Below are 25,890 nucleotides of genomic sequence, written 5' to 3'. Positions count from 1 at the left end.
CTTGATATTGTCCATTTTAGCCAGGATTTTGACAAGGTTCCTCATGGAAGATTATTTAGGAACTGTCTGTGTGGAGTTTGCACATTCTCCCCATGTCTGCATGGGCTTCCTCCCACAATCCAAAGATGTGCAGATTAGGAAATTTAAGGGAGAAGGGCTAGTTTCATCCAAATTGGCAGAATGGAAAGCGTAATATTTGACAGGTATACTTGTGACAAGATGTAAGTTTCCAGTTATATTCTCCAGGGCTTAGTACTGGGTACCTTGATGTTCATTGTATTTAACAATTAAATGTGGGGGGTGTGCAAATGATTAAAAAGTTGGCCATGGGGTTGATCAAAAGGCAGAAAGCTGTAGACTGCAGGGAGATATCAATTGATTGGTCAGATGGGTAGAAACTTGTACAACAGAATTAAATCAAGTGAAGTATGATGTAACACAAAGCAAGATAAGGAGTACACAATAAATGATAGTGTATTGAAAATTACAGAGGAACAGCCACTCCTTGGAATGCATGTCCACAGATCCATAATATAATCTAGAAGGTACATGGCAGACTTGAATATATTGGCAAGGTCCTGGAGTACAAGAGCAGGGCCGTTATTGTGGAAATGTATAAAGTCCCAGTTAGATCACAGTGTGAGAACTATGTACAATTCTAGTCAACAGGTTATTGTGAAACATGAGTTAGACTCCAATAAGAAAACTGTGCAGTTGCAGTCAGCACATTACAGGAAGGATATGATTCCACTAGAGACAGGTGGAGGAAATTTAGGTTAGATTACTTACAGTGTGGAAACAGGCCCTTCAGCCCAACAAGTCCACACTGACCCTCTGAAGAGCTACCCACTCAGACCCCTACATTTACCCCTTCACCTAACACTACGGGCAATTTAGCATGGCCAATTCACCTAACCGGCACACTTTTGGACTGTGGGAGGAAATCGGACCACCCGGAGGAAACCCACGCAGACACGGGGAGAATGTGCAAACTCCACACAGTCAGTCGCCTGAGGCGGGAATTGAACCCGGGCCTTTGGCGCTGTGAGGCAGCAGTGCTAACCACTGTGCCACCCATAAAAGAAGATGCAACAGCAAACTTTTGACACAGCACGCAGGCACTACTGGGATTTGAACCCAGGATCGCCTATTTACTAGGCTGGTGCTTTAACCATCTAAGCCATGGCCCCACAGAGATGTTGCCAGGAATAGGGAGTTTTAATAACGCTATTAAAAATGCCAACAAAGTCCTGGGGTTTATTTCAAAAGGGGAAGAACTGTTAACTTCATTTGAAACCTTAGATCATATTTGAAATCTTCTGTCCAGTTATGAGCTCCACATTACAAAAAAAGATATAGTGGTAATGAATAAAAGCCCAGAAAGGTTGACAAGCATGATACCAAACCGAGAGGTTGTAACTTCTCGATTAGGAGCAGAAAGCGTAATCTCAGAGTAAGGGGTCACACATTGGAGACAGAGGTGAGGTGGAATTTTTCTCTCAGAAGGTCATGAATCACTGGAATTCTTCACTGTAGGTGAGTGTCAAGGTTGGGTTGTTATGCATATTCGAGGCTGAGATAAACAGATTTTTAATCAATCAGGGATTCAAGGGTTCTGGGGATCAGGCAAGAAAATGGAGTTGAGGGTGATCAAATCAGCCATGATTTCATTGAGTGATGCAACAGACTCAATGGATTGTCTACTTCTGCTCCTACAACTTACAGTCTTAGTAGGCTACAACTCTTTTCCAAAGAAAAGATTGAGGTGAGATATTTAAGGTTTTGAAGATTTTTGATAGGTTTGAGATGGAAAATTTGTTTCCACTTGTTGAGGGGACCAAGATTATCAGCCATGAATGTGAGATCATTACCACTTAATACTGCTTCCCTACCAAAAATTATCACTTTACACTTCAGTGTTGAGCTTTGCCTGTGACATCTTCCCATTTCATGAATCTCTGTGAAGGCCTTCTCAAGACTTTTACTATGCTTTTCACTGTTTATTACCCTTCCAAATTTTGCATCATCTGCAAACTTCAAAGTGATGCCCTTTACACACAGATGTATAGTTGAGGTGAATATTTTCAAATTAGAGTCTGTTGGAGGTGCGAGGCATTGTGGTATAAGTCAATGATCTCCACAAGGGCATGCTAGCAGACACAATGAATGAACTCCAAAGGAAATTGAATAGACTGAATTGAAAAAAATTAACCTGCATGCGATTGAGTGAGGAGTGTGACTGACTGGATTGCTCTCCTGTGCACTGGCATGGATTTGAGTCAGCGTCATTGAGCTGTACATCATGGATACAACCTCTTCAATCCAAATTGTCCATGCTGACCAGATATCCGAAATTAATCTAGTCCTATTTGCCAGCATTTGGCCCATATCTCTCTGAACCCTTCCTATTTTACATAACCATCCAGATTCCTTTTAAATGTTGTAATTGTACCAGCCTCCACCACTTTCTGTACTAGCCTCTGTGTGAAAATGTTGCCCCTTTTAAATCTTTCCCCTCTCACCTTAAATCTATGACCTCTAGTTTTGGACTCCTCTACCCTGGGCAAAAGACCCTGGCTATTCACCCTATGTATGTCTCTCATCATTTAATAAACTTCTATAAGGTCTTGCTGGGTCAAATGGTCTCCTTCTGTGCTATTAATGACTATTTTGTGGATGATTTAACAATCAGTTGCTCAGTTACAGCAATACTTGGATAGTATTCTGAAGGGCTGCTAACGTCCCATTATTAAAAAAAAGGAAGGAGGGATAAAACAGGAAATTACAAGTCTAACTTTGGTGGTGGGGAAATTATTAGAAAGACCTCTGAGACACAGAATATCTGCACTGGGAGAGACGCGGATTAATCAGGGATAGCCCGCACACATTTGTTAAAGGAAGTGCATGGTTGACAAATTTGATTGAATCTTTTGAGGAGGTAACTAGGAGTGTTGATGAAGGTAATACAATTGTCTATGTGGAAGTTAACAAAGCTATTGATAAGGTTCCTCAAGGCAGATTGATGAAGAAAGTAAGAGCTGATGGGATGCAAGGCAACATGACATGTTAGATCCAAAATTGGCTAAGAAAGGCGAAGATTAGGGTGATGGTAGAGGGATGTTTTTGTGACTGGAAGTGTGTTTCTGTTGACAATCCGCATGGCTTGGGATTTGTGGTGTACGTTAATGTTCTGGACTTTAATGTAGAGAATATGATCACAAAGGTTGTGGATAATACGAACATCGGTAGGGTGGTAAATAGGAGAATAGTAGTAAACTGCAAGAAGATAACAACTTATTGGTCAGGTGGGCAGAGCAGAGATTAATGGAAATCAACCCAGAAAAATATGAGATGTGCAATTAGTGGAGGGCTAAGAAATCAGGGGATTACACCACGAATAATAAGATCCTGGAGAGAGCCGAAGATCAAAGGGACCTCAAAGTTTGGGTGAAGATTTGTAGCTCGGGTGCTCGTTGTTGTGGTTCTGTTCAAAGGGACCTTGCAGGGAGGTTATGCTGGAACTGTATAAAGTGTTAGTTAGGCCACAAATAAAGTACTCCATGTAATTCTGATCATAATATAGGTTGGGTGTGAATGTACTCGAGAGGGTGCAGAGGAGATTTACCAGGATGCTGCCTCCCTGGAGGTTCTGAGCTATGAGGAATGGTTGGAAAGGCCGGGGATGTTTTCTTTGGTTGAGATGTATCCTGATAGAGGGGTATAAGATTATGAGGGGCAGAGATAGGGTGGATAATAGGGCCCTTTTTCCATTAATAGAGACGTCAATATCCAGGGACAGAGATTTAAGTTGAGGTAGAAGGCTAAGAGGAGAGTGGAGCAGGGATTTCTTTCACCCAGAAGTTGGTGGGAGGCTGGACATCACTGCCTGAATGTGTGGTTGCATCACAAAATCTCGTAGCATTGAAAGTATGGTATTCACTAGTGTTCCTGTAGCCTCCAGGCTTTCGGCCAAAAGCTGGGATTAGTGTCATCAGATCTTTGTTGATTGGTGTGCACATGAGGGTGAATGGACAACTCCTGTGTTGCAAATGTCTGAGCCATTCAAATTTGGTCTCCCATGTGGTAAATAACATTTGAACTATATATTCAAGAATGACTTTTTAAAAAGCACCACAATACGAGGAAATTTTGAATTTGTTTTGAAAATATTCTTTGAATTGAATTAGGTTTGCTGTCACAAGTATTCAAATGAGAACAGTGAAAAGTTTATATGTCGCCGCTTACGGTACCATCTTAAGTACAAGGTACCTAGGTACAAATTCTTCAGTACAAGTTCTTAGGGTAAGAAAAATTAGGAAAGTAAAGAAATAAAATATCCGGCTTTACAGATCAGAGGAATAAATTAGAAAAATAAAGAAATTAAAAAGTTCAGAATAGCAGTCCTTCCAATCCTGCTACACCGGCACCTTGCCTCCAATCTGCGACGGGACTTGATTCACCTCGAGACCAGAAGTCCGTGCAGAGGACACGGCAGGCTGGGAGGCTGCCAGGTTGCCAAAACAGCACCACAGGCCGCTGAGAGGATACCTCACTGAGTCAGCACTGAGGCCTAGAGTCCAAATTGACTGGGTGTCCAAGCTTATTTTTTAGAAATTTGCAGAGGCGTATTTCAAACCCAACCTCTCAAACTGGAGTGTGGCCGATCCTAAACTGAAAACCTCCAGTCACTGAATGGTCCAGTTACACTCAACCCTTCATAGTTAGAACATGTACTTTCATCCTTGTTGTGCTGTCCATTCACACCAAGTTCTTATTACCTATCAGACTTGTGCCTGCTCACTGACATTGGTTCCCAGGTAAGCAATACCTCAATTTTAAAACTCTGATAATTTGCCCATTGCAGACAGTATACAAAATTCAATTATCTACACTTTCCAGGAGCAAAAGAAATTAAGAAACCTTGCAGGGGATGTCAAAAAATTAAAAATTGCTTTAAGAAAATCTGAATCCAAAATAATAATGGCATGATACTGTGCTTCTGGGATTGTTCACAGCAAACTGCTCCTGTGCGCTTGCAGCGTTTTACATGGGCTCACATCGTTATACAGTGATATGCACATTACTGTTAATTTGTGCACTAGTCTCACTGAGTTTGGCATTATGCTATTCATTGCACTCTTTCTTCTGTAGAACGTATTTGTATTTATTGAGAACAATGTTTATATTGAATTTTATTATCTTTAATCTTTGTGTGTCATGATGTGACTGTATCCAATCATTTGCTACCAACAATGGGAACATGAGTGTGGTTCTTGTACTGTTGGCGATAGCTGTGAATTGGTGTCTTCCTTTTTCAGCCTCTCCTTTGGAATTAGGATAATGTGTTGTCTATGACCTGACTATAGAAGATGTGCAATCATTTGGGGATAACGAATATAATTGACAAGCACAGTGAGGTGACAAAAATGCTGAATGTTAATAGTGACTGAGGTCATATCAAGAAGACAAAACTAGGATAAAGAGTCCATTTGGAACATTGATGTAGATTGGATTGAGGGCCCTCATGTTCAGTCCTGCAATGGGAATTTATTAAGTTTATCTTCATCTCATTTATAGAGATATCAATTCAGAGTAACTGTGTTTGAAATAAAAACACAGATATGCTGAGATTGAACAGAATCTGAATTTGCCCAGTTTAACCTGCTTGTGGACTTTAGCATAATGTAAACTCTGTTTTTTTAGAGCAAGCCTGGGAGAAGCAGTGTGTCCTGTGTTCAGTAAGTATCTTCAGCTGGTGCAGGAACACAGAGGAGTGTCCCTGACAGTGTCAGCTATAGTTCAGCTGTCTTGTACTTGCTCTAAAATTCAAAGGTTAAATCTCACTCCAAAGATTAGGCTGATGTCGCAACACAGTGTTGCAGGAGCTCTGCTTTGTAGAAGGTGCTGTTCATTGATAGGACCTTGATCTGAGGACCCTCTCTGCTGGGCATGTATGATCCAACATAGGTCTGTGAGAAGAACAGGGTGGAGGTTCTACAGGACCTGGGTCATATTTATCCATAAACTAACACCCAAACAAAGATTGTGTACTCTTTTCCACATTGTTCCTTGAGGGATCTTGCTGTGCTTAAATTGGTTGCCTCATTTTCTACATTATAATATTGACTGACTACATAGGTATTGCCTGTCAAGTTGTCGGAGAGGCCACATGCAATGCTCCAAACCAATGCCCCCCCACACTTTTCCTCCCACCAACTATCCCAGGTGAGATGAGCTGAATACACATCAAAGACACACTGAAAGGGATCCATGCAGATTTTTACAGCCCTTTGGAGATAATCTGCCTTTACGCACTGATTGAAGGAATACCAGGCCAGGATACCAAGAATACCACTCTTCCAAACTGCTTAAAAAAGGGAATATTGCCCCAAGTACCTGCTGCTGATCACCTTTCGGTGCAGGCATGCAGACATTGATTGAAGGATTAGATGTGATGCTTTCTATAGCTGAATAGTTGCTGGCCCACATCATGATTGGCTGCAGGGCTGTTGGTGCCCAGAGGTAAAGTATATCCCACCAGAGGGAGAGGGCTGATGAGGGGAAAATGAACTAGACACAACCATAATTTTGTACATTCCTGGGGACTGCAATGTGAATCCTCTGTGAAGCTAGAGAAACTCTGCATTTGTTTCTAAATCGTTTCATCCTAAAGTTGTGGGTAGATTGGCAAGGCTGATATAGAACTGCTGATGCTGGAAATCAGAAACAAAAACAGACATTGCTGGAGAAGCTCAGCGCATCTGGCAGTAACTGTGAATGGAGAAACAGCATTAACATCTTGAGTCCATGGACCCTTCTTTAGAACAGTCCCATTCTGTTCTGAAGAAGGGTCACTGGACTCATTATTCCTGATGAAGGGCTTTTGCCCGAAACGTTGATTTCGCTGCTCGCTGGATGCTGCCTGAACTGCTGTGCTCTTCCAGCACCATTGATCCAGTCACTGGACTCATTGTCAACTCTGGCGAAAGTTGTCAACTCTGGCGAAGATTGTCAACTCTGGCGAAAGTTGTCAACTCTGGCGAAAGTTGTCAACTCTGGCGAAAGTTGTCAACTCTGTTTCTTTTTCTCCCTCTCTTGCACAGACGTCGCCAGACCTGCTAGAGTTTCTCTAGCAATTTCTGTTTTTGTTCCTTGAATGCTCAGGCAGCCTCTTTTTTTTTAAAAAAAAAGAAATAATTAATAACCTATCTTTTTCTAACCAGCCTGGTCAGAGATGCCAGCGCACCTCTCTGGAGCAGGGGGTAGGGGACTTGCGCCCAGCCCTGTGTGTGTGTTTTTTTAATTGCAGACACTTTCTGAGCCACCAGTGGGCGGCTGCTGGGCTCAGAGCTCGGACGCTGCCACCCCCCTCCCCCAGTAACTCCACTCCCTTGGGGTGTGGGAGCAGCAGAGTGGCTACCCTGAGGCACACCGAGGGTTAAAGTGGGCGGGCCCTGCTCCCGGGCGCGGACTGGCGGCGGGGGGTGGGGCTTGTGTCGGAGTTGGGCGGATCCAGGCAAGTGCCTGCTCCACCTGGCAGTGACCGGGAGGGTTCAGTGAGTGGGCGGTGGGGGGAGGGGTTCAGGGAGTGGGCGGTGGGGGGAGGGGTTCAGGGAGTGGGCGGTGGGGGGAGGGGTTCAGGAGGGGGGGGAGGGGAAGGAAGGCCGGGGGTGGTGCTGCTCCTCCTGCTCGGGCAGCTGCTTCCTGAACCAGAGACACAGAGACGGGACGGGGAGGGGGGGGTAAACATCACCACCCACCCCCCCCTCTACAACCCACATAACCAGCCGCGATGGCGGAGAGCCCTCGGGAAGCCGGGGCGGACGGAAAGGAGCCTTGAGCGCGGTAGGAGGAAGAAGAGTTTCGAAAATTAAAACGGTCTCCGCTGCGCGAGGGCAGCCGTTGGGGAGGGCTCGGGCTCGGGCTCGGGGGCACGGGGGGGTGGTGCGCGGGCACGGGACGGGGGGGTGGTGCGCGGGCACGGGACGGGGGGGTGGTGCGCGCACACACACACACACACACACCTCTCGAGTTCGCGGCTCCGAGCAAGATTCTTAAAAACAATTTTATTTCCCTTTTTTCCCCCTGTCTGGGTAACGGCGGCGGGGGAGCGGGGAGCGGGGAGGGGGGGCAGAGGCTGTCTGACTGGATTAACCCGAGCTTCCCGGGCCTGGCAGGATGGAGACAGCCTCCGCAGACAAAGAGTAGCGGGGGCCTGGGCCTGGGCCGGGGCCGGGGCCTGGGATTGTGCTCGCGCCCGCGCCTGAGGGGGGGGGGGTTTGGGCTTTGGGCCTCCACCTGGGCCTGGGCCTGGGCCTGGATGCAGCTGGCAGTCTCCAAGCAGCAATCGCTGCCATTCCCCCGCCCCCATCTCCACAGACTCAACACCCTCTCCCTCCCTCCCCCGACCTCCCCCTCTCCCTGCCCGACCCGACCCTCCCCCTCTCCCTGCCCCCCCCCCGACCCTCCCCCTCTCCCTGCCCGACCCGACCCTCCCCCCCCCCCCCGACCCGACCCTCCCCCCCCCCCCCCGACCCGACCCTCCCCCCCCCCCCCCCCCCGACCCGACCCTCCCCCCCCCCCCCCGACCCGACCCTCCCCCCCCCCCCCCCGACCCGACCCTCCCCCCGACCCGACCCTCCCCTCTCCCCCCCCCGACCCTCCCCCCCCCCCTCCCCTCCCCCCCCTCCCCTCCCCCCCCTCCCCTCCCCCCCCTCCCCTCCCCCCCCTCCCCTCCCCCCCCCTCCCCTCCCCTCCCCCCTCCCCCCCCCGACCCTCCCCTCTCCCCCCCCCCGACCCTCCCCTCTCCCCCCCCCCCGACCCTCCCCTCTCCCCCCCCCTCCCCTCCCCTCCCCCCCGACCCTCCCCTCCCCTCCCCTCCCCCCCCGACCCTCCCCTCCCCTCCCCCCCCGACCCTCCCCTCCCCTCCCCTCCCCCCCCGACCCTCCCCTCCCCTCCCCCCCCGACCCTCCCCTCCCCTCCCCCCCCGACCCGACCCTCCCCTCCCCTCCCCCCCCGACCCGACCCTCCCCTCCCCCCCCGACCCTCCCCTCCCCTCCCCCCCCGACCCTCCCCTCCCCTCCCCCCCCGACCCTCCCCTCCCCCCCCGACCCGACCCTCCCCCTCTCCCTGCCCCCCCCCCCCCCCCCCCCGACCTTGCCCCCCCCCCCCGACCTTGCCCCCCACGACCCTCCTCGGTCAAAACAAGGACTGCAGATATTGGAAACCAGATTCTGGATTAGAGTGGTGCTGGAAAAGCACTGCCGTTCAGGCAGCATCCGAGGAGCAGGAAAATTGATGTTTCGGGCAAAAATCCTTTTTCATCAGGACTACCCGCCAACCCCCCCTATCTCCTTACCCCCCACCCGCAAACCCCCCCCTCTCCTTACCCTCCACCTGCCAACCCCCCTCCTTCCCCCCTCACCCGCAAACACACCTCTCTCTTTATCCCCCCAGCCTGCCAACTCCATCTCTCCTTACCCCCAGACTGCCCAACCCCCCTCTCCTTACCCCTGCCCGCCTACCGCCTCTCTCCTTACCCCTACGTGCTGACCCCCCCTCTCCTTACCCCCCACCCGCCAACCCCCCTCTCCTTACCCCCCACCCGCCAACCCCCCTCTCTCCTTACCCACCCGCCAATCCCCCTCTCTCCTTACCCCCCCTTACCCTCCACCTGCCAACCCCCATCTCTCCTTACCCCCCACCTGCCCACCCACCTCGCTCCTTACTGCCCACCCACCAACCCCCTCTCCTTACTCCCTCACCCGCCAACCCCTCTCTCCTAAACCCCCACCTGCCAACCCCCCCTAATTCCCCCACCAACCCACCTCTCTCTTTATCCCCCCAGCCTGCCAACTCCATCTCTCCTTACCCCCAGACTGCCCAACCACCCTCTCCTGACTCCTGCCCGCCTACCGCCTTTCTCTTTACCCCTACATGCTGATCCCTCTCTCCTTACCCCCTACCCGCCAACCCCCCTCTCTCCTTACCCCCTACCCGCCAACCCCCCTCTCTCCTTACCCCTACCCGCCAACCCCCCTCTCTCCTTACCCCCTACCCGCCAACCCCCCTCTCTCCTTACCCCCCCAGCCGCCAACCCCCCTCTCTCCTTACCCCCTACCCGCCAACCCCCCTCTCTCCTTACCCCCTACCCGCCAACCCCTCTCTCTCCTTACCCCCCCAGCCGCCACCCCCCTCTCTCCTTACCCCCCCAGCCGCCAACCCCCCTCTCTCCTTACCCCCCAGCCGCCAACCCCCCTCTCTCCTTACCCCCCCACCCGCCAACCCCCCTCTCTCCTTACCCCCCCACCCGCCAACCCCCCCTCTCCTTACCCCCCCACCCGCCAACCCCCCCTCTCTCCGTACCCCCAACCCGCTAACCCCCCTCTCTCCTTACCCCCCCACCCACCAATCCCCCTCTCTCCTTATCCCCCCACCCACCAATCCCCCTCTCTCCTTATCCCCCCACCCGCCAACCCCCTCTCTCCTAAACCCCCACCTGCCAACCCCCCCTACTTCCCCCCCCCCCACCAACCCACCTCTCTCTTTATCCCCCCAGCCTGCCAACTCCATCTCTCCTTACCCCCAGACTGCCCAACCACCCTCTCCTTACTCCTGCCCGCCTACCGCCTTTCTCCTTACCCCTACATGCTGATCCCCCTCTCTCCTTACCCCCCACCCGCCAACCCCCCTCTCTCCTTACCCCCTACCCGCCAACCCCCCTCTCTCCTTACCCCCTACCCGCCAACCCCCCTCTCTCCTTACCCCCAGCCGCCAACCCCCCTCTCTCCTTACTCTCCCAGCCGCCAACTCCCCCTCTCCTTACACCCCCCACCCGCCAACCCCCCTCTCTCCTTACCCCCCCACCCGCCAACCCCCTCTCTCCTTACCCCCCCCACCCGCCAACCCCCCTCTCTCCTTACCCCCCCACCCGCCAACCCCCTTGCCTTTCCCCCCTTGCCTTACCCCTCACCTTCCAACCCCCCCTCGCCAACCCCGTCATCCCTTGCCAACCTGCTCTCTTTCCTATTCCCCCACCAACCCCCATCCCCACTAACCCCATCTCTCCCCTAATCCCCGCCAACTTCTCCCTCTCCTGCTATCCATGCCAACCTCCCCCCTCTCCCTACCCACTGCCTATCCCCCACCTGCCATGCCCCTTCTCTGGTTCTTTTCACCCCCCCCCCCCCTGCCCCAATCCAGCTGCATCAGGGGTTATCATGACAGACAGATGCCCCAGATGTGGGGTGAAGTAACTGGGTGGTGGGGTGTTACTCGGGTGTTGAGTTGACGGACTATGGGAAGCAAAGAGACAAGGGGTGCTGGGCAGACAACGAAGCAGTAAGGTCACCGATTGTAGGACATCTGGGTTTCGCACAGAACAGCCTTTGTTAACAGGGCCTGTTGAGTGCTCAAAGCGTGCCTTTTCGCCGTGTAAGTGGGGGTTTGGCAGTGACTCCTTTAACATGAGCAAGGTTGACTCAAAGTACTATTGAGAGCAGAATTTGAATTGATATGTGAAGCCGTGTCAGTGTTACTGCTGCAATTGTGCCATCAGTCTAACTATGACAGTTTCTCACTGTTAGTTCTCTGTGTGTGTGTGGGCCTATGCTTTCCCTTATTTCTTTATTTGTGTCCTTGTATTTTTCCCCCTCCATAGATTGAGTTGTGCTGCATTTAGTTTGTTCCTGCCTGTGCCAAGTTGTCTTTACATAGTAGTGTTCTTATTTGTTATCAAAGTTTGGTTCGAAGTTTGCATTTTTGGACATGCTTGTGTGTGTCAGATTGTGCTTTGTATCTCTATATGTAGAGCCGTTCTGTATTCATGTCTTATGCTGTACTCGGGCCCAAGTTTCTGTATTTCAGCCTGTGCTTGGTGTTATATTTCTACTTCATGCCATGCTCAGGCATATATTTCACCCTACAATTACTTGGTCTTGTATTTATGCATTTTACCCTGCACTCAGGCCTATGTTTGTGTTTTATCCCTCACTTCAGTCTGTGTTTATTTGTATCATCCTGTGCTCGGGCCTGTGTTTAGGCCCATGTGAATGTATTCTGCCCTGTGCCAGTTCCCATGTTAGTGGTATGGGCCATTGTTTTGCTTTGTGAGCAGCTGAGTCTGTATTTAAGCAATGGTGGGATCTCATATACTTGTTGAGGAATAGGTTGACTTGCTTCAAGACAGTAATTTTATTTTCTAACCCAGCACATTTTTACACTGCCAGTATGCTTTGAGCACTTGCTCCCCTTGTGAGCTGGTCTAGATTAGTTTGAAAGAGTCACTGTAGGTTTTGTTACATGTTCTAGTACCAAATCCTTAAATTGTGTGGGTTAGGCTAGTAAGACTCCCATGAAATCAGGAGTTGACAGTATAGTATGAACAGGCCGTACACTTTTTAAAAATTGTTGTTGAGATCTTGTGCTCAATTAATGTGAATAAAGAACTGGTTGGCATACCGGGGAAAAAAAAGTAGAAATTAAACTTTTTCCAAATGGCAGGTTGGTCTACTAGTAAGTTACATGTCCAAGTGGATGGCAGATGAAGTATAATGTGAATACGTATGAGGTTATCCACTTTAGCAAAAACAGAAAGACAGATTATTATCTGAATGGTGATACATTGGAAATAGGGAGGCGAAAGGTGACCTGGGTGTCCTTGTACACCAGTCACTGAAAGTAAGCATGCAAATGCAGCAGGCGTTGAATCAAATGATGTGTTGGCCTTCATAGCGAGAGGATTCACGTGCAGGAGCAGGGATGTCTTGCTGCAATTGTGCAGGGTCTTCGTGATACCACATTTGGATGACTGTGTGCGGTTTTAGTCTCTTTCTGAGGAAGGATGTTCTGCCTAAGGAGGGAGGGCAGTGAAGGTTTACCAGACGGGCGTATGAAGAGGTACTGAATCAGTTAGGACTTTCTTCACTGCAGTTAGAAGAATGAGGGGGTTCTCATAGGAAGCAACAAAGTTCTAACAGGGCTAGACAAGGTAAACGCAGGAAGGATATTCCCAATGACCAAGTTGTTCAGAACTAGGGACCACAGTTTAATAATACAGGTTAGGCCATTTAGGACTTAGATGAGGAGAAAGTTCTTCACCTAAAGAATGCTGAACCTGTGAAATTCTTTGCCACAAAGTGGTGGAGGCCAAAACATATAAAATAGAATATTTTCAAGAAGGTGGTAGATGAAGGGATCAAAGATATAGAGGAAAGGTGTTCAGGATACTGATTTGGTTAATCAGTCTTGATCCCATTGAATAGTGGAGCAGGCCCAATAATTTGAATTGCCTATTAATGGCTCCTATTTTCTATGTTTCTGTTACTTATTGGAGTACTGAGAATTTGTGGAAATTGATGGCAACTCCTGCTTTATACTGCAGAGTGGGCCTGAATGGACTGAGTTTAAATCTATGGAGTGCATCCATGACTTTGTCTCAGGAACAAGCGTACTAACTGCTGAAATATGTGTGGAGAGAAATTTGAGTTAATGTTTTTGCTTCGGTGATCCTGCCTCAGAAGGTCTGCTGAGCTTTTCCAGCAATATCTGTTTTTGTTTGTGATTTCCAGCATCTGCAGTTCTTGTTTTTAACCACTGAACTATGATGCCTTGAGTGTTTTCACTCTTCCCTCTGAGTCAGAGGGATAAATTCAAGCCCCACTTTGATGTAAACTCATAATCTAGGTTGACCCTCCCAGCGCCGAACTGAGACCTGCAATGTTGAAAGTACTGTCTTTCAGATGGCCCAGCTTTCTCTTTCTCGTGTGATTTTAGAGCACACTTTGAGTCTCAATTGTGGATTTTCCTGGTATCTTGATTTAATATGTACACATCAAGAAGCATCATTGAAACTGATATTCAATGTGTGGAAAGTTGCTGGGAGTAAGTTAGTTATCAATATATTTCCTATTCAGAGTAGAGAAAGTCAAGAGAAGAGGTACAGAATAGGTAGAGAGAAACTGTTCCCATTGGTGGAAGGATTGCGAACAAAAAGGCAGAGATTTAACTTGATTGGCTAAAGAAGCAATGGGAGCATGCAAAGTATTTTTCTTTCCTTAAGCAACCAATAATTAGGATCTGAAATGCACTCTGTGCAATGGAAACTTTCAAAATGGAATCAGCTAGCTACTTGAAGATTTTTTAAAAATCCATTAGGGAAAGGATGGGAGAATGAAGTTGTTATCTTGCAGAGAGTCAGTGTCGACGCAATGGACTGAATGGCCTTCTCCTGTGCTTTAACTATCTATGATTCCATCGTGAGACATCAACTGGAACAATGGCCTAAGGGAAAACTGGATAGCTATGAATATAAATACTAGGCAGAGAATGTAGAGATACAGGCAGATGGGACTGAGTTTAGAATGGCATCATGATTGGCACAGACATTGTGGGCTGAAGAGACTTTTCCTGTGCTGTACTGTTCTCTAATATGTTGAAAACAAAGTTCTGGAAATATTCCATCAGTGTCTATGGAGACCATAAGAGTTGAGGTTTCAGGTGAATGATCCCTCATCAGGACTCATGAGCCATTATTTCGCTTGCTCTCTTTTGCCAGATGCTAATTTTTTTTCAGCATTTCCTGTTTTTGTTTCAGACCTCTAGCAGTATTTTTAGTTTTCTTCATTGTGACTTGGTGCGCAGTACCCCAGTTGATGGGGTATCATTAGCTCCAGCATCTGGAAGACCGGTGGTTCATGGATTGAAGAGCAGAGTTCTGAAAGTCTGAAATGTGGCAAATAGATCACCTCCAAAACAAAAAAGGACACCAGTAAATGTGAATTAGGTTGAGATGATGCATAAATTGAATGTTTACAGCACCTTCCATAACTCTGTATTATAATTGTAAGGAAGGATACCAGTCATCACATTTGAGAGTATTAGAGCGACCACCAAATTACTTTGGTGATGTAAGAGTGAATGGAAGTGGTGGAACTAGGTAAGAGCCAGTTTTAATATGAATTTGGTAGACCAGCCCAGTTGGCTGGTATGCAGATGGCAGAATTAATGCATAACGCAAGGATATTCAGGACGAAGTGGTGGAGGTGGGTACAATTACAATATTCAAAAAGCATCTGGATGAGTACATGAATAGGAATGGTTTAAAGGGATAAGGGCCAAATGTTGGCAAATTTTTTTAGATATTTTTATTAGAAATTTAACATTTTTACAAGTTTACAAAAATAAACAAAACTCTCAAGTACAAACATTGAAATACAATTAAATCTTAAATATATAATAACCAAAATTTAACAAAAGAAAAATACCGAGAAAAAAAACCCAAAACTCAACTAACTGTTAATCTAACCTACAACTAACCAGAGTGTATATTTAAATCTCTTACATTATTCAAATAAGAGAAAGAGAAAAAAAAACAGCGGATAACATAGAAATTGGGTAGTGAGATACATGCTCGGAATGTGTTAACATCGAATGTAACAAAACCCGTATTCGTGTGGGATTCCTCTCCCAAGGGGCCCCGGACAAGCCAGGTTCGTAATCTCAATTAAATAAAAGCCCTTGTTAGGATAGCCGAAATATCTGTATTCATATAATTCAAGAAGGGCTGCCATATTTTATAAAATAATTCGGTCTTTCGGTGCACCATATTTGTAAGGAAGTCCAGGGGAATACATTCCATAATTAATCTGTGCCAATTTGAAAATCCAGGGGGGCCCTCAGCCATCCAGTTTACCAAAATATTTTTCCTTGCACAGAAAGAGAGAATAGAAAATAGTCTCTTCCCATGCATGTCCAGGGAGGATAAGTTCGAAAAGCCCAAAAGGAAGGATGTGGGGTCCATTTTAATTTCCATTCCTAAAATTTCTGTCAGGGCACTTGCTACTTTAGTCCAGTATCTACAGATCTTATGACAGGTCCATAGACAATGTACAAGAGTGCCCACCTCTATTTTACATTTGGGACACATTGGAGATGCCCCTGCCTTAAATTTTGCCAATCGATCCGGTGCTAAATGGGCCCTATGAAGTATCTTCAGCTGGATAGCCTGAGTTCTGTTACAGATGGTGATTCTTCTGGCGTTTTCCCAAATGTCATTCCACGTTTCTATAGAGATTTCTAGTCCCAATTCCTGATCCCATGTTTTAAGCAGATTGTCCATATCTCCCGATACTTCATCATGTAGTAAATGATAAATAGTACTGATGGAGGATGCCCCCATTGGTCGTAGTACTCTACATTCTCTATCTGATTTATAAAGACTATCTAATAACGTAGTCTTCTTCTGTATATAATCTCGAATTTGGAAGTATCGATAGAGGTCTCCATTAGGTAATCCGAATTTCTGACGCAGCTGTTCAAAAGACATCAGGACCCCATCTTTAAATAGGTCCCCTAGACATGAGATACCCCTGGATCTCCAGAGTTTGAGTGGCATCTGTAAACCCCGGTTGGAATCTCCATGCTCCCACTATCGGCGCATAGGAGGATGTTTTATGTGAGTTGCCCTCATTTTGCCACATTATATTCCAAGCTTTAATTGTATTTAGTATTATAGGGTTTTTACAGTGATCCGTAATGATTTTCCTCTTGTCTGAAAATAAAAGGTTAATAAGTGGGCACTTTACTTGAGAAGCCTCGATGTCCAGCCAGATTGATTGTGGATCAAACAAGACCCAATCAGCTATATAACTTAATAAGGAACTTAACTGATATTTCCTAAAATCTGGGAAGTCCAATCCTCCCCTTACCTGTGGAACCTGTAGCTTCTTCAGCTTAATGAGGAGCCGTCTATGATTCCAGATAAAGGAACCCAACCAGCCATACAATTTACGTAGTGCCAGCCTCAGCAGCATCACTGGAAGTATTCTCATAGGGTATAGGAGACGGGGCAGGACATTCATTTTAATTAGTGCTATTCTACCCAGCCAGCAAATTGGAAGGTCTCCCCATCGCTGGAGGTCCTGCCTTATCCTTTCCAGTAAATGCACAAAGTTAGCCTTGTATAACTGACTAAATACTGGGGTAATAAAAATGCCTAAATATGAGACCCTCCAGGGACCAACGAAAGGGAAAATGGGATCCGTCCACTAAGTGGGGTATCATAGCAAGGCCACCCATTGGCATAGCCTCCGATTTTGAGAAATTAATTTTATAGCCTGAGAATGCGCTAAATGTATTAATAACTTTAGCGAGGTACGGACATCAGAGGATTACTGAGGAATAGAAGAACATCATCTGCATACAGGGTAATTTTATGTTTACCTGTACCAATCCTCAGGTAATATTAGGATCAGCCCGTATAGCTTCTGCTAGTGGTTCAATTATTAGCGTAAATAACAATGGCGAGAGAGGACATCCCTGACGGCAGCCCCTACCCACACTGAAGCTATCCGAACCTAATTCATTGGTAACCACAACTGCTTTGGGATCACTATACAATGTTGAGACCCATTTGGTAAACACCTTTCCAATGTGTAAAACAAATATGACCATTCAACCCTATCAAATGCCTTTTCTGCATCTAATGAAACTACTACTCCTGGTATCTTTCCCTGATGGCAGGCTTGAATATTATTATTGGATGATCTACGACCCTTAATAAACCCCGTCTGATCCTCCTTTGATATGTGGCAGTACCCTTTCTAGTCTCAATGCTAATGTTTTAGAAAGGATTTTAAAATCTACATTTATCAAGGATATTGGTCTGTATGACGTACAATCTTCTGGATCCTTTCCTTTTTTAAGGATAAAAGAGATATTTGCCTCTTTCAGCGAAGGTGGGAGACAGCCCTGACTATATGCATAGTTATACATGTCCATAAGTGGACCAGCCAATATTTCTGTAAAATCTTTATAGAATTCAGCTTGAAAACCATCTGGGCCAGGTGCCTAACCGCTCTGAAGTTGCCTGATTGCGTCAAGTATTTCTTTGTTCTGGAGTTAGGCCCGGAAAGGTCAAATTTTTAAAAAATGATTGCATCCTCCTAGTCCTATCTTCACAATCCTGCGATTTATATAACTCAGAATAAAATTTTCTAAAGATTGCATTAATCTTTTTATGATCATGAGTCAAAATACCCATACTTTCCTTGATAGACGTGATAGTTTGAGGGGCCTTTTATTTTTCTTTGCAAGAAATGCTAAGTATCTACCCGGTTTGTCGCCAAATTCATATAACCTTTGTTTTGCAAATAATGTTTCCCTCTTGGCCGTTTGGGTAAGCGTAGTGTTTAGAGCTGTCCTAAGGGCCATAATCCTTTGCAGTTTAATAATAGAAGGTCTATCAGCGTATGCAGTTTCAGCTGCTTTTAAGCGAGTTTCGAGCTGACGCTGTTGGTCTCCCTTTAATTTTTTCTGGGTCGCTGAGTAGGAGGTGATCAAACCTCGAGCGTAAGCTTTGATGGTCTCCCACATCATTGACGGGTTGCTAGCTGTACCTAAATTAATTTCTAAAAAAGTTTTAAATTTTTGAGAGCAGTACTTTACAAATTTACTGTCTTTCATTAGGAAGGGGTCCATACGCCAATGCTGAGGGGATGTTCCATTGTTCCTTACCTTGGTTTCCATATATACAGCAGCGTGGTCGGAAATTGCTACACTACCTATTTTACAGAATGATATGGAATTTTAAAAAATCGAGGGGGCAAAAAACATATCAATTCTGGTATGGCATTTATGTGGATTGAAGTAAAAAAAAATCTCTGCCCTGTGGATGAAGACATCTCCATTCATCTACTAATCCTAATTCTTTGTTCAGATCCACCAATTGTCTAGATCTGGGAGATACTCCTGCAGTACTCTTGGGAATCCTATCTATTTCCAGATCTATAATACAATTAAAGTCTCCCCCTATAATTGTATGACGGGCACTAAGAGCCATCAATTTTGAGAAGGCTTCCGTTATAAATTTAAAGGGATGTGCCGGGGGGCAGTACAAATTTAAAATCCCATATTCCTCTCCATTTATAAGGGCTTTAATCAGAATATATCGTCCAGGTTCGTCTTTTATCTGATTTAGGATTTTGAAAGGGAAATTCTTCCAAACAAGAATAACAACTCCCCTACTTTTTGAGCTAAAAGAAGAAAAAAAGGCCTGATCAAATCCACCCTGTCGTAATTTCAAGTGTTCTTTATCCAACAGATGTGTCTCCTGTAGGAGAGCTATATCAACTCTTTCTTAAGATTTGATAATATTTTCTTCCTTTTGACTGGCGAATTACTCCCCTTGACATTCCAGGTGCACCACTTAACCGACTGATCAACCATAATCCGGGCAAATCCGAGACCCCTTGGAAGGGGAAACCCTATCCAAAACATCCCGAGCATAGAGCATATAAAATTCACAAAAATAAAGGCTCTCTAATACACTCACAACAGTATAATAACAAATTATTTCTAAATAATAAAAAAAAACGCATTTAAATGGAGATTTTCCCCCTTGTTCCCAGGGGGTGTCACTTCCTTTCCAAAGGTCCATCGTATCCTCTCCCAACCAATGCCCCACCCTTGACCCAGGCGCTCCTCAATAGGATGAGGAGAATTCAGATATAATACAAAGCTAGAGTTAACAGTGAGCACCCTACCCCCACACCCCCCCACCTCCACCCAGACCTGGATATATTTGGTAATGTTGATACCATTGTATAAACATTTATAACTATAAAATTACAACCTCAACAAATAATTAAATATAATAATACAAAATAGCAAGGGAAAACAACCCCGCTCCTTGAGACAGAGGTAACATTGAATAAGGTAACCACCTCCCCCCACCAACATTAACTAAACCCCCCGGCCATACATACACATACACACACACACACACACACACACACACACACACACACACACCCCAAGGGGGGAGAAAATCGTTATATAGAGAACAAATAATAAATCCCTCTGCCCGCCCCCCCAAGATAATATTAAACAGTAAGATAAGAAAAAGGGGGTGGGATATAAACCGGAGTGGGGGAAAGGCAAACCAACATCCGTTGTCTCTTACAATTTATCTAAGAGAGTCCAAAAATTCCTTGGCCTTTTCTGGCGATCTGAAGTTATACACGGTTCCTTCATGGTTAAAGCGTAGTGTTAGGAGTACTGAATATTTAAGTCCCTTAAACACTTCTTCGCCTCATCGAATGCCTTCCTCTTTCGGACCAGAGCTGGGGAACAACATGATCTTGGATCCTTTATAGATTATGGCTTGGGAATCTTTTCCAAGATTTCTAGAGGTTTCTAGGAATATCTGCCTCTCCCTATAGCTGTGCAGCCGGAACAGGACCGGGCGAGGGCGCTGGTTCGAGACGGGCCCATGTATTGCAACCCGGTAGGCCCATTCCACCCTTACCTGGCCTGATCCAGCCTCCAGATTTAAAAGCTGTGGCAGCCACTGCTCGAGAAACGCTGTAAGCTGGCCTTCCTCTTCCCATTCGGGAAGGCCCAGCAGACGAATATTTTTTCGACGACCTCGATTATTGAGGTCATCAATATGATTCTCTAAGGTCCGGGCTCGTGACCAGCAAGTCCGCACCCGATCCACAGCCGATTGCGTTGTAGTTTCGGAGGTCGTGGCCTTTAGCTCTGCGCCTCCGACTCCGGCTGTGGACGCCTCTGCTGCAGCTGGAGAGGGTGGGGGAGAGGTTCCTGCTTGCCGAGAGCTGCGGGCTCCCTTCCCTTTAGTCATTTTTACTAAAGATTAGACTGTTTAAATTTAATACTAAGCAACTAATTAAATTAAACAGCTATTTTAAATGATTTGGTGAGTGTGGTGGGGATGGGTGGCCCACTTTGCCCAAGTCTTGGGAGAAGCACTATAGACTCAGACTTGCTGGGTTGCCGCCATCTTGGATCCCCCAAATGCTGGCAAATTGAGATGTCTAGTTGGCGTGGACGAGTTGGACCGGAGGGTCTGTTTCAGTGCTGTATGACACTGATTCAGACTCCATGGCAAGGAGCTGACATCAATATTAGATCAGCCAAAATCTCATCAAATGACAGCAGTTCACTGGGCTGAATGGTCTTGTTCCCTGGATGCTGCCTGACCTGCTGCGCTTTTCCAGCAACACATTTTCAGCTCTTCCTGATTCTAACTTGTATGTTCTGAAGATCTAGTGAGATTAATCTGGTCTGAAAGAAATGGGTAAATTGTAAGATGGGTATTAGGACAATGTATGTGTATCTGAAGAAAACAAAGTGTAGTTCTGTATTGGGCGGTATCATTCGAACATGGTTTGAGAGTGGGGTCCATGCAGATCAGCATAGAGATGGAGTAGTTGATATCTTTTACGAAATGATGGAACATTTCTACTGCCTGTCATGTATTTCTGCATCCATGTATTATTTTATCTGTAAACAAACCTATGTAGTTTAACCTGGAGATATTTCCCTTGTTGCAGATATATTGGGAGCAGCTTGTGTTCTCCTTTGACAAGATTCCTGTTGTCAGTTTAATATGTAAAAACTGGGTTATTTTAATCTGATAGTCCAGTTAAATGGTAAAGCCAGGATGTACTAATCCAACAGGTTAATTGGTAAAGCTGGGCTTTGGCAATCCGTCAGCATAATTGGTAAAACTGGGTTGCAGTAACCCAACAGTAAGGTTAATCATTACAACTAATCTGCCAGTCAGGTTCATTTATACAACTGGGTTACACTAATCCAAAGCCAGGTTATTTTGTAAAATCATGTTAAACTAATCTGGCAGTCAGACTAATAGTCATGAGTTCCTCTAGTTATTGTTAATGTTTGAGATTGGCAACAACAGCCAATGGCAAGCACTAAAATTGTCAAGAATACTGGGTTCAGCAGAGTGAATTTTGAAGAGATAGCAGTCTTGTTGGTGATAAATAGCGGTGGCAGGTATCCTGTTTTACACTGTGAAGACAACAGATGCTTTGCTATATCTGTTCACACTATTTGTCCAGTATCCATTTATGAAGGAGCAGAAATTTCCTCCAAGTGAAAATGAGGATGAACAAAGCCGTTGACTTTGCACCCACCCACAAACGCCGAGCCATTGACTCTGTCCCTTTCCTTGCTGAGGCTGAATGAGACTCTTCGCTGTGTTGTTGTATTTAATCTTGGTCACCTATTCATGTCAGCAGTAGGACTACCCATTTTAACCTGTCTACCATTATGACTTATCTGCTTCAGACTATCTGCTGGAGAAACCCTCATCTGTTTGGGAGTCTCACCTGCAGACTTTATTATTGCAATGTCCAGTTTCCATAAATTGGATCTCATGCTCTGCGGCCAAGTCATTAGGTCCCATTTCGTTGATCTTCATTTGTTCTCAGTGAAACAATGCCTTTATTTTAAAAAGTGCATCCTTGTTTTCAAACCCCTCTTGTGGTCTTGCAAGTTCCTGAGATTTCTACACTGCACCAATTCTGGTATTTTGTACTGCTCTGATTTTAATTATTCCAAAATTGGTAGCTATGCCTCCAGTGCCAAGGATCTAAGGTTTGGTGCTGCCTCCCTACTTTTCTACTTCCCTTTTAACATACTCATTGAAATGTAGCTCGTTAACTATTTAACATATTTTATGATCTACCTTAATATCTCCTTGTGAGATTCTAGGTCAGACATTGCTTGATAGCTTTCTACTATAGTTAGGCAAGCTGTTGTTGAAGTAAACTTGAGTGGGAAGGTGTGAATTAGAAGAAGGATTAGGCCATTTGGCCTATCAAGCCTGCTTTTCTATTCAATAAGTTCATGCCTGGTCTAGTTTGAGTGCTTAGCTCCACATTTCTTGCTGTACCCCGTAACTTTAGATTCCCTTATCAAAAGTCTATGTAATCCGCCTTCTATGAAAAGGTGTCAGAAGGGTTGGCAGGAAGCCTGAGCAGCAGCAGTCTCAAAGTGAAGGGAAACCTAGTGAAAGGAGGCCAGACAGAAGACCATCACCTTGTCAACAACACTTTGATAGAGCTGTTGAAGAAAAAGCTGACAGGGGTAAGTTCTCTTCTGAAAAATATATGCAAAGTGTCCTGAAGGTGGTTCAATACGGTTTGTAGAAGGAGATCTATTACTGTTGTAGGTTGACCTTTCTATTAGAGTATTCTAAAATGAATTTAATTAGATATATTTTTGTGTGTCATGGATGGTTAAGAATCACTTTTTTGCATGCTAGTATACTTTACCTCATTTAGTGAGACAAAAACTTCAAATTTTTCAACTTATGCTTGGTTGGGTGTGAAATGTATAATACAGTTGATGAGATCAGGTAGTTCTTGTGATGTTCTTTTTGTTACCATTTGCTTCCAAAATCTGCTGGAGACAAGAGGAGCATAGTGTCTCAGTGGCAAGCACTGCAGAGTCTAAATATTTCTTAAACAACAGGATTGTACACGCTTCCACATTGAGCCTGCACCGTCATACGATATCTGATTTGATCTCCGCTCAAATACCCCTTCCCGCCCATACCTGCCACTGGTGGCACGGTAGCTCAGTGGTTAGCACTATTGCCTCTCAGCGCCAGGGATCCAGGTTCGATTCCAGCCTCTGGCAACTGTCTGGGGTTTGCACATTCTCCGTGTCTGTCGGGAATCCTCTGGGTACTCCCGCAATCCACAGATGTGCATGTCAGGTGAATTGGCCATAGTGTTACGTGCATTAGTCAGAGGGAGATGCGTCTGGGTGGTTTGCTCTTTGGAGGGTTGGTGTGGACTTGTGCCAAAGGGCCTGTTTCCAAACTGTAGGAAATCTAGTCTAATTTTTTTAAAAATTATAATTCTTCCATGAATACATTCAGCCTCCATTACTTTCTGGGGAAGAGAATTCCACAGACTAATGACCATCAGAGAGAAAATCTCTTCACTTGTAAGGGAAACTCCTCCTTAAGTTGTGTTCCCGAGTTCTAGTCTTACCTGCAATAAAAACTTCAATTTAGTATTTACCCTAACTTTACCTAGGTGTTACTATTTAAAAATAATGGGTTGCACATTTAAGACTGATATAAGGAGAAGTTGTTTCTTTCAGAGTTGTTAGTCTTTGGAGCTCTGTTCCCCCAAAAGTGCTAGAAGCAGATTCTTTGAAGCAGGGGCAGATATGTGCTTGTTAAGCAAGAGATTGAAAGATTCTCAGGGATAGGCAGGATTTGTGGAGCAATTGGCTCAGTTCCAATTGTTGGCTGTGGATGGGAAAGACTCTGCAGTATTCTGTTGAACTAGGAGAGGAAGTCCTGGCTAGAACTCTTTTTGCAAATAGCATCATTTACTACACAATTGAATATTACAGCACAACAGATGACCTTTGACCCGTCATGTCTGTGCCAGCTCTTTGAAAGTGTGATTCGGTTTAGAGTCACACTAACATTTTGTCTCCATAACCCGACTTAAGAGAGATTGTCTGCTCCTTCTCACGTTGCTGTTTGTAAATACCTGCTGAGTTTCCCACAACTGTGATATGCTTTCAAAGTACTTTACTAAAAGCAAAGCATTTTGGGACATCCTGCAAATCTGGCTGCAGATCTAAAGTTGGGGAGAAAATGTAAGAGAAGCACTGAGCTGAGTCAACCAGACTGAGAACCTGAGAGAGCTGGAGCTGAAATTGGGCAGAGTAGAGGTGAGGTAGGGTCAATCAGAAAGAGGAAACTATCCGCTGTGGCTAGGCTGGCTTTGGTTACGCATGAGATTTTAGGCTCAGACTTTACGTTCCCACTAGCATAACCTGAAAATTCGAACTCTAAGGTCCGGGAAAACACAGTAACAATTACAATCGCCCTGTACATTTTCTTGGTAGAGGCATGCATTGAAAAGGATGATTGTCTGACCATGTTGCACTGCGCTGGGATAGCGACATCGCTCTTGAGACCTGTCACCAGAAGCAGCAATTTGTGAAGTTAATCTGAGGAACTGCTGCAGTCTGGCTAAGACTGTAAGGTTAGGAGCTGAAGTAGGCCATTCAGCCTGCTCCACCAGTTGAGGTCATGGCTGATGTGGAAATGTCAATTCCCTCTTAACTGTTTTCATTTTCCACATTACCCTTGATTCTCTTACTGATTAAAAATCCTCAGTCTCAGCCTTGACTATACTTAACACAGACTCAACAACCCTCTGCATTAAAGGATTCTACAGATTCATTACTCTCAAAGAGAAGACATTCCTCCTCCGTTCTGCCTCAAATGTGTGACCCTTTATTCTGAGATTTTCTCCTCTGTTTCTAAACTCTTCCACAAAGAGAGCGAGTCTGTCCGTATCTACCCTGTTAATTTTCCTAAGAGTCTTGTATGTTTCAATAGGGTCACCTCTCTTTTTATATTCCAACAAATACAGGTCCACCTACACAACCTCTCCTCGTAAGACAGTCCCTCTATACCTGTGATCAGCTGAGTGAACCTTCTCTGGACTGCTTCCAATGCCAGTATGTCTTTTCTTAAATAAAAGGCCCAAAAGGGTTCACTGTATTCCAGCTGTGGTCTGACTAATGCCTTTGTAGCGTTTTAGCAAAACCTCCCTATTTTTAATACTCCACTCCCATTGGGATTAAAACATTCCATTCGACTTCACTATTACCCACTGAACTTGGATTCTAGCTTTTACTGATTCATGAACAAAGACTCTTAAATGTCTCTTCTGTAGTTTTCTGCAGTTTTTCTCCATTTAAATAATACTGAGCTTCTCTTCTTTCTGCCAGATTACATTAACTAACAATTTCCCACATTATATTCCATCTACCAAGTTTTTACCCACTTGCTTAACCTGTCTACGTCTCACTGTAGACTCTGTGCAACCCTCGCCATTTGTCTTCCCACCCATTTTCATCTCATCCAAGTTTCTCATTCAAGTTGTGAAGATCTATTGTAAATAATTGTGGCCCTCAGCTCTGGTCCCTATGGCCCACCAGTAGTGATACATTCCAATCCTGAAAATCTATCCCAACTCTGCCCCTTATTCGTTAGACAATCCTCTATCTGTGCTCTATCTACTCTCA

At 45.6% G+C, this 25,890-nt stretch overlaps 1 protein-coding gene across 4 annotated transcripts in view; it reads left to right on the top strand.

The window, feature by feature from the left end:
- Positions 1-25,890, top strand: part of LOC122554671 (roquin-1-like) — a 127,322-nt gene that overhangs the window by 5,308 nt on the left and 96,124 nt on the right. For 3 of the 4 annotated variants that reach the window (XM_087990938.1, XM_087990937.1, XM_087990936.1), the window contains exon 1: positions 7,707-7,845. The exons of the other annotated variant lie outside the window; for it this stretch is intronic. The gene's annotated coding sequence lies outside the window, so the exon portion shown is untranslated. Of the gene's footprint in view, positions 1-7,706; positions 7,846-25,890 lie in introns of those variants that run through there. 4 annotated transcript variants of the gene reach the window in all.

This window comes from Chiloscyllium plagiosum, unplaced genomic scaffold (assembly GCF_037043375.1).
Source record: "Chiloscyllium plagiosum isolate Xiang-an unplaced genomic scaffold, Cpla_swu_hap1 HiC_scaffold_9, whole genome shotgun sequence".
Lineage (NCBI taxonomy): Eukaryota > Metazoa > Chordata > Chondrichthyes > Orectolobiformes > Hemiscylliidae > Chiloscyllium > Chiloscyllium plagiosum.
Note: the sequence above shows the minus strand (reverse complement) of the source record. Positions and strands in the feature narration are given on the sequence as shown.